This window comes from Tachyglossus aculeatus, chromosome 1 (genome assembly GCF_015852505.1).
Source record: "Tachyglossus aculeatus isolate mTacAcu1 chromosome 1, mTacAcu1.pri, whole genome shotgun sequence".
In the NCBI taxonomy this organism is placed as follows: domain Eukaryota; kingdom Metazoa; phylum Chordata; class Mammalia; order Monotremata; family Tachyglossidae; genus Tachyglossus; species Tachyglossus aculeatus.
In genome coordinates this window covers 133,774,059-133,784,052 of record NC_052066.1, presented here as the reverse complement: position 1 = coordinate 133,784,052, position 9,994 = coordinate 133,774,059, and positions in this window count along the sequence as shown.

Below are 9,994 nucleotides of genomic sequence, written 5' to 3'. Positions count from 1 at the left end.
ACATATAAACAAAATAAAATAAATAGAATGAATATGTACAAATAAAATAGAGTAATAAATATGTACATATATATATATATACAGGTGCTGTGGGGAGGGGAAGGAGGTAAGGTGGGGGGATGGGGAGAGGGAGGAGGGGGAGATACTTATATACATAAACTGAGGTTTTTGGTTGTTGTTTTATGGTATTTATTAAGTGGCTTACTATGTGCCAGGCATTGTTCTAAACGCTGTAGTAGATAAAAGGTAATCAGGTTGGAGACAGTCCCTGTCGCACATGAGGCTCACAGTCTTAATGTCCATTTTTCAGATGAGGTAACTGAGGCATAGAGAAGTGAAGTGACTTGCCCAAAGTCACACGGCAGACAATTGGTGGGGCATGGTTTTAGAACCCAGGAGGTCCTTTTGACTCCCAGGCCTGTACTCTAACCACTAGACCATGCTGCAGGTGAGGTGAATACCAAATTTCCAAATGGTACAGATCCAAGTGGCTACGTGACACTGCCGGGAGAGGGAGACAGGGATAAGGGGCTTAATCAGAGGAGTTTTGGAGGATATGTGAACTAAATAAGGCTTTGGAGGTGGGAAGAGTGGTGATTTGAAATATTTGGAGGGGGAGGGGGGTTCTGGGCCAGAGGGAGGACAAGGGAAAGGCATCAACTATGAATTAAATGAGATTGGGGCACAGTGAGCAAGCTGGCATTAGAGGAGAAAAATGTGTGGGCTAGGCTGTAGTAGATCAGTGAAGAAAGGTAGGCAGCTAGGTAGTGGGTTTTGAGAGCTAGCTGATGGAGCGCTTTAAAGTGCTTTATTCTGCATCTGTTCTGCAAAAGGACATCTGGTGTCCATGTTAGCTCTCAGCAATCAGCCAATTCTGGAGGGGGGAGGTGGCTAAAATGTTTCAGAAGCAAATGGTCTCTCACAGCTACCCAAGCACATTCCATTGGACACCCCTCCCCAAATCACACGATAGCCAACAGTGAGAGAAACAAGGAAAAAGGAATAATACAAGCTGCTTTATATTGCTTTTACCTTAAGTCAAGCTCTTTGCTTTTAAAAGCAGCAGTATGCGAAATGTGGTGTGTGGTTGAATACACATTCAAAAATGACCACTGAGTAATTGATGCCAGTTGACAATTTGGTATTTAGATCACACAGGATATAAATATACGATTAAAGTTAATTCAATTGCATATAAATTCAACTGTGTGCATTTCTCCCTGTAATTCTTTATTAAATGGGTGAAATTGAGTATGGCTAAAATGATGAATGGTCTAATAATATTGGCAATTGAAGTGTTGACAAATTAATTGGAAACCTCAATTCTTTAGATACTGACAGCTCTTCATTCACTCTTTTGCTTTCTGAAAGATTTTTCTTAACACACTGACAGACTTTTTTTACCAGTACTTGTTAAGAAATAGTTATCGAGCCCAGATATTGATGAATAATTGGAGCTGAGGAAAGAGAAAGCAGAAATACAGAATCTCAAAACATCTCTTATGCAATAACATATTAGAAGCAATACTTACATTATATGTAGATATATAAAAATATGATACATAGTATACTTAATTTTAATTTATTCTTGGTGATATCATTACTGGTCACCATTAGAAACTCACTTTTTTCCACTGAGACAAGAATTCTTCCATTTACCTTTTTAAAATGAATTAATGATACATATTTTGTTCTTCCAAAGACAGAAGCTACACACATCATCATGAAAGTCAGACCACATCATAATTACAAATCTTGGTATCTCAACAGGCGAAGTCCCTCAGCCCAGGACACAAAGCTCAAAAGTGAAACACTTAATTAAATAACAGGGCATTATTTGCTCAGCAAAAAGTGATAGATATATATACACGTATATATATATATACTCTCCCAAAAGAAGCAGCTAAATTCACTGGCTCAACTTGCTTTTTGATTGAATGCCATAATCATCAAGACGGAGTGTAAAAATGGAAACCAAGGTTAAAAGCTCTAATTTTTTTCAACATTTCCTTCGCTAAATCTCTCATACACAAGGTATTTTTTGTGGAAACCAAGTAGCTGGATTTATGATTTCTGGATGCAGCTTTGAAAGATCAATAACAATTAAGAGGGCTTCCGCAGCCGTCATTTGCCCGTTTTACATCTAAGGTGACATAAAGCAGAGCAGAGATTAGATTCAGTTGTCAAAATAAAATCTAACCACCAAGGCAAACATAAATATTGTACTGGTAGGAAATATGTCTTCATACTTTCTGTATAACTGTATTCAGAATTTGGCAAGCATCTTATCCCCGAACTGCTGAATGAATTGTGGCTCACAGTGAATTGTATTTGCCACTACTGCTGCTGACAAGATGCTTCTGTTTCATCTTTTAGCTGAATTTCCAGGCTTCACCTAATTTCAAACCCTGTGTGGGAGGGGAAGGAAGAAAGAGGGAAAGCAAAGAGCCATGAATAGATATTCTGTTCAAATCTTAGCACACAAAAGCTTTTAGAAATGTATTTGAACTCCCATCTTTCCAGTTGCTATACTAGAGTAAGGACATCTCAAGAGTTCCTCACCTACTCCTGTTTCCTCCAGAAATTTCTGAGTCTTATTCGGTTTACATATCTGTTTGTCTTTCAAATAAGTTCTTGCTTTTGAGGAAGACAGATCTGAATCAGTTTTTGATTCCTGACACTGGTACTGCAAGGACTTCTAACTACTCCATTTATCCCATTTTACTAGGACCAGGTACATTATATGGGTATGAATTGCCTTCTTTCATTTGATTGGATTATGGCCATCTCTGAGCACCATATCTGATTAGCCCCCATCCAGGCGAAGGGGTTGATTTTCAACATGCTCCTGAGCTAAGTCCTCTGAATGATTCCTGAAGATCTGATTGAAAGGAAGATCTGCCAGTATTTGGACACAGTGAAATCACAGTGGGAAACAAGAGATTGAGAGAATGTTCCTGAAAATTCAAAATCATGATCCTTCCCCAACCTCATCATAATGGGACACAGAGACCGAGAGAGAGACCTAGACAATGTTTCTGAAAAATAAAAATCAGTATCTTTTCCCAACTCCAGGCCCATTGCCTTGTCATGTTCATCTCCTCCCATCCTCACAATGCCATGTTTCAGTTCCTCAGAGTCGGGGAGTGGTTGTTCCTAGCCTTCTCACCACTCTCATAAGCCTCACAGTATTGCTGTCTGGCTCCTTGGGGAAGAAAATGGGGTGTGGGGGGGTGTGGAGGTGGGAAAAGGTAACACTGCCACCCTGGAAAGAGAGGAAGCAGAGGAAAAACTGAAGCTGCCCTGTTCTAGCTCCTCAAGAGGGTTCATGCCTGTTTAGTCAATAAATAGTATTTATCGAGTGCTTATATGTGCAGAGCACTGTACTAAGCATTTAGAAGAGTTCAATACAACCGAGTTTGTAGGCACAATGAGCTTACAGTCTAGAGGGGAATTCCCTCCCATTATCCCTGGCCCCTTATAGCTAGGCTGGTGACTAAATTATTTTAAACCACTTAGCCACTAGATGAGGCTGTAAGCTCCTTGTGGACAGGGAACGTGTCTACCAATTCGGTTATATAGGGCTGTCCCAAGGGCTTAGTTCAGTACTCTGCACACAGTAAGTATTCAGTAAATACAACTGATTGATTGATTGATGAGGTGGTGAAGTACTGTGGCAGCTTATCCAGTCGACTTGGAGGACTTCGCCAGATAAACAGGTCAAGCTGAAAAGACAATAATCTTTCGCAGAACCCTAGAACCATTTCCTGCAAAGCTGATAATGAAGAAAATCATGGGGATTTCAGTAATGGATTCGTCTCCAAACCAATAGAACCAAGTGAACTCAAACCAATCCTGTTTGCTCATCATGACTGCCAGATGACAACTACTTTTCCCCTAACAATTCCTGTTGGATTTTGAACTGATGACCTAGATGTGAAAGGACCCATGCACGCACTCCCTGAGTCATCCATCCTGATGGACCAACTTTCTTTTAACCAAACACATTCAGCCAGTCAGTGTGTACTAGTCATTTCCTGTGTAGGTAGCTTGCACAAACAAACCAAATCCATCTATTTTAGCTCTTTGATGATGCATTTGAATGAAAGTACTGAAAGACAAACTGTGAAGTTGTCATGCCACTAATATAAACATTTGTAAAATAAGAAGCTATTCAATGAAAGCACATATAGTAACTCTTGTATCATCTCACCCGGAACAGTTTACTCAAAAACATAAGACCGCATTGTAAAATTCTGTACTGTAAGGAAATCTAAATTTGAACCATTTTCAAGGGTGATCGCTGACTTACCGTTCTAGGATTTAGTCAGTGATGTGTTAAGTTCCCATCTCTGACTATTCACAGCCTAAGACCACATATCCCAACCCCAAATGCCTTAAATTATCATCTTTTCTTTGAGCTGGATTCTTAGGAAATGATGGAATTCTGCCACTGATCTCATTTACCAGTTTTGCCATTGAAGTTCTGTTTTGGGCTGCAAAGCCTTGCTCTTCTACCCTGGATTACCTCTGCCAAAGGACAATTATTTGGGTCCTGTGACCTCATCAGTGTGGGGTTGAAAAGTGGTTACCCAGGATCAATGACCTCAACTTTTGACTGAAGCAGGAGAGACCCAGATACACAGTTGCAAACCCACTTTAAGGATGAGAAACTGAGTGAGGAAGTTAAGGAATCCTTAGTGTCGAACCTGGCTGAAGAACCCACAGCCTCCAAATGAAGCATGGAATTCTGCCACCATCCCTGTATTCCACTGGACTAAGTCCACACAGCTGAGGTAGGGTCTTTACATCACCCACCTCCTGAAACAGATTGGCCACACTATTGTATCCCTTCCTGGAGTCATAAAACCCCATGAATCTAATGATAGATTCATATCTATCTAATATCTAATAATCAAATATCTAATGATAGATTCATATTCATGGCCACGGAACAAAGAAAATAAATATCTAAGACCTGCGCTGAGACACATTATTGGGGCCAAGGCCAAAGCACCTAAGACTTGAAACAGAATGGCATGGTGTGAGGGGCCAGACTCCTTGAAACTCCTGTGACATGGAACTATCTTCAGAAAACTTGGAGAAGCCAGTTGGATGGAGTTTGAAAAGTTTTTCTTCCACCATAATTTGGTGCTGTGACTTGGATGACAATGCTTGACAATGGTCTGAAGCAGTCCATCTCTCAGTGACCCTCAGATGCAACCGCAGAGCCTCAGCAGGTCCCAAAATCCAGAGCCATGGGACAGTATGGATCCTACCCAGCCTCATAAGGTGTTCTCGATTAACCAGCGGTTGAAGCCCACAGAGGTGCTGCAGAAAGTGAGGAAGCTGACCGAGGCGACTGAGCCACCGGCCCCCGCGTCCCTGGGTATCCAGCGGAATTGCCTCTGTACTACCTCGTCTTCCGAACCAGTGCACGGAGATGCTTCTGCTGCATTCTCAGGGTCTCCCCACATCCGGGGGCCTCCTCAGGCCAGGGTCTCCCACCCCCACAGAAGGACTGCCTAGTGGGCCGGAGACTGGACAAGTGGCATCCGGCCTAAACCCAGCGCTCCTGGTTTGGCATCCCGGTCTTCTCTGAAAAGGAGCACCATCAGACCACTCATGCCAGGCAATGCTTTTGGGGGAATCCAGGCACTAGGATCACCTCAACCATCTCAGAGCCTCCCAGCCCACACATTCTGCTCTTCTGGCGCTAACCTTCTCACCGTGCCTCTATCTTGCCCATCCCACCATAGACCCCTGGCCCATGTCCTACCTCTGTCCCAGAATACTCTCCCTTCTTAAATCTGCCAAAAGATCACTCTTCCCCTCCTTCAAAGCCCTACTGAAGGCTCACTCCTCCAAGAGGCCTTCTCAGACTAAGCCCTCCTTTTCCTCAGCTCCCCCTCCCACCCACATCACCTCAATTCACTCCCTTTGCTCATCCCCCCTCTCCCTACCACACAGCACTTATGAATTTATGTATATATGTATAATTCTATTTATTTATATTGATGCCTATATACTTGTTTTGCTGTGTACGTATCTATAATTTTATTTATTTATATTGATGCCTGTTTACTTGTTTTATGTCTGTCTTCCCCCTTCTAGACTTTAAGCCCTGTGTGGGCAGGGATTGTCTCTCTTAATTGCTGAATTGTAGTTTCCAAGCACTTAGTACAGTGCTCTGCACTCAGTAACTGCTCAGTAAATACAATTGAATGAATGAATGATAGGCAGTCTTAAGATATTCCAAGATCTGCTAAATCAGTATTTTCCCTTTTTTAATGCCAAGAACAGTCCACCAGGAAGGACTAAATGTCACATTATATCTGTCAAGATCCGCTATCTCAAAGGATACATCCTTATAACATTTAGCATCGCCATTAGTGGAATTAGCTCTATTTGACAACCTAAAATTGCCCAGGAAATTTAGTGACTTGAGAAAATAAAATTTTACTATCCACTTTGATGAACTGTTTCTGAGCAAGAATCGATTCACAAATTAAATCTCAGATGTTATATCCTCTTTTGATATGTTCAAAAGACTGTTCTGAAATTTAGAGAAATCTAGATGTTCTTTCACCCTATTTCTATATTTGAAGGCATGACCATGGGTAGGGTGGAGGAGAGAATGACACTTTACATGCTCTCTTTCAGGTGAGGACCTGAGGGAATTCTACCTTAAGCTTAACCAAAGTCTGAGAAAGAAAGAATGCTGGCCTTCCATCACACTTCACTGAAGACTTTTCTCCAGTCTATTCCTAGCCCTTTTCAAACCAAGAACTGCCTGGAATCAAAAAGAGGACGGAGTCCCATTTCAGGCCCTAGTGGATACTAGACATTCTATTTACCCAGCTTCGCTTTCCTCCTCCATGCACTCTTCTCTCCCTTACCACAAGACTCCTGGATACTAAGGATTTATGTACATCAGGAGAAAGGATCCTAGGAGACAGTATATCTTGGAGTGAGAGAAATCAGGGGAGAGGACATCCAAAAGAAGAAGACATCTAGAAGATGGTGTGATGCCCTCCTTCTTGGCAGGGAATGTGTTCATCAACTCTGTTATACTGTACTCTCCCAAGTGCTTGAAAAGCAACGAGGCCTAGTGGAAAGAGTATGGACCTAGAAGTCAGAGGACCTGGATTCTACTCCTGACTCTGCCACTTTTCTGCTGTGTGACCTTGGGTAAGTCACTCATTTTCTCTGTCTCTTAGTTACCTCATCTGTAAATTGGGAATTAATCAATCAATTGTATTTATTGGGTGCTTACTATGTGCAGAGCACTTCACTAAGCACTTGGGAGAGTACACTGTAAGTGCTGTACATAAGTTTTGTGCTGCAAATGCAAGTGCAAGGGTGGCACAGAAAGGGAGCCGGAGAAGAGAAATCGAGGGCTTAGTTGGGGAAGAACTCTTGGAGGAGATGTGCTTTTAATAAGCACATCTATTTAATAAGCACATTTATTTAATAATAAATGCTTTTAATAAGGTTTTGAAGGTGGGAAGAGTGATTGTGATTAAAATTGTGAACCCCATGTGGCATAAGGACTCTAGCAGCGTGGCTTAGTGGAATGAGCACAGGCTTGGTCATGGGTTTGAGTTCTGGCTCCGCCACTTGTCAGCTGTGTGACCTTGGGCAAGCCACTTAGCTTCTCTGTGCCTCAGCTACTTCATCTGTAAAAAGGAGATTAAGACTGTGAGCCCCACGTGGAACAACCTGATCATCTTGTATTACCCCCAACCCCCAGTGCTTAGAATAGTGCTTCGCACAAAAGTGCTTAACAAATACCATCAAAAAAAATACTGATTATCTTGTATCTACCCCAGTGCCTAGTACAGTTCTTGGCATGTAGTAAGCACTTGCATACCATTTAGAAAAAGGGTTTAGTACAGTGGTCTGCACAGAGTAAACACTCAATAAATATGACTGATTGACCCTAGGACTGGACATACATGGTCTAAGACAAAATATTTCAGCTAATAAAATATAGTACTGAAAAATTCAGCCAACTCCTTTCCTACTCAGAAAGTAGAACCAGCTATAATTAAGGGTGTAAGTGATTATATTCATAAATGTGTCAGGAGAAAGAGTCTCAACATCAGCAGCAGCAGCATCCTCTAATCAAAGGACAACTCTCCAACTAAAAGTTTTCCCTCTGGGTCCTGAACCTTAAGACAAGTAAGAATCTGGAAAGAGTATTGTAAATGGATAACTTCAGTTTCTTTTAAAAGGGGAAGCCATAAATATCTCAGGGCTGTCTGAGGGCAGAAATGAGGTAAGTAATGTGAAAGAGCTTTTGGAATAGAAGTGCTGATTGAAATTGAGATATTATAGCTCTTGATGGCTGTTACTACCACTTTAATATTACATTCAAAATAGGGAAAAGTAATGTTGAAAGTTTGTCACTAAAAATATTTTTATGGCTAGGATGAAATACTGTAAAGAATAAAAATAGAAACCCAACCCTCAACCCCAAAGAATTTCTGTACAAATCTTTAATTCTGTGATGTATTTTAATTTTTCTATTCTCCTCAAGACTGTAACTTCTTTAATAGTAATTAATAATTATGGTATTTGTTGGCACTTACTACGTCACAAGCATTGTCCTATGCACTGGAGTAGATCCAAGGTTATCAGTTTGGAGACAGTCCCTGTCACACATGGCACTCACATTCTAGGTAGGAGAGAGCAGGATTTAATAACTATCTTTACAGATGAAGAAAACACAGAGAAATTCTGTAGTAATTGTAGTAATAGTAATAATAAAGTTGGTATTTGTTAAGCGCTTACTATGTGCCAAACACTGTTCTAAGTGCTGGGGGGAATACAAGGTGACCAGGTTGTCCCATGAGGGGCTCACAGTCTTAATCCCCATTGTACAGATGAGGTAACTGAGGCACAGAGAAGTTAAGTGACTTGCCCAAGGTCACACAGCTGACAACCAAGTGCTTAGCATAGTGATCTGCACATAATAAATACTCAAAAAATGTGATCAAAATGATGAAGTGCTTTGCCCAGGATCACATAGCTGACAAGCTGGGATTAGAACAGAGATCTTCTGACTCCCAAGCCTGTGCTTTTTTCTTTAGGCCATATTGCTTCCCTCTGGGCAGATACATATCTACCAACTCTGTTGTTTTGTACTCTCCCAAGCACTTTGTACAGTACTCTGCATTGTGAGTGCTCAGTAAACTCATTCATTCAATCCTATTTATTGAGTGCTTACTGCGTGCAAAGCACTGTACCAAGTGTTTAGTAGAGTACAGTGTAACAACAGACACATTCCCTGCCCACAACAAGCTCACAGTCTAGAGGGGAAGACAGATTTTAATATACATAAATAATTACAGATATATACATTTGTGCTGTGGGGATGGGAGGGAGGATGAATGAAGGGAGCAAGTCAGGGCAATGCGGAAGGGAGCGGAAGAAGGAAGGAGGACTTAGCCAGGGGGACCTTTTGCGTGTGAGGGGAATGTGGTAACCTTTATGCTACAGAAATGTAAAAAACATAGTTACATAAATAACATTGATTGATTGATTTAAGCCTAGAAGAGCTAATGTCATATTTCTGAATATAGGGCACTCTGCAGAGTTTGTTGTCTGAGCACAAATATTGCTGGCGAGTAACTGGGCAATTAAGTGGTATAAGAGGTTGGTAGAGATCAACTCAACTGATATAAAGCACCCTCTCAAGGGTATTTGATCTGAATTTGTGGTCTGCATCTTTATACTTCATCTTGCACCAGACTGTCCAATCAGTAATATTTATTGAACACTTGCTGTGTGCAGAGCACTATACTAAGCACTTAGAGCACAATATAATAGTTGGTAGATATAGTCCCTGCTTATAATGAGCTTAAAGTCTAGATGGGGAGACTGACATTAATGTAAATAAATTTGAGATGTGTACATATGGTCTGTGGGGCTGACGGAGAGGCGAATAAAGGAAGCAAATCCAAGCGTGAGGATGATTCAAAAGAGTGAG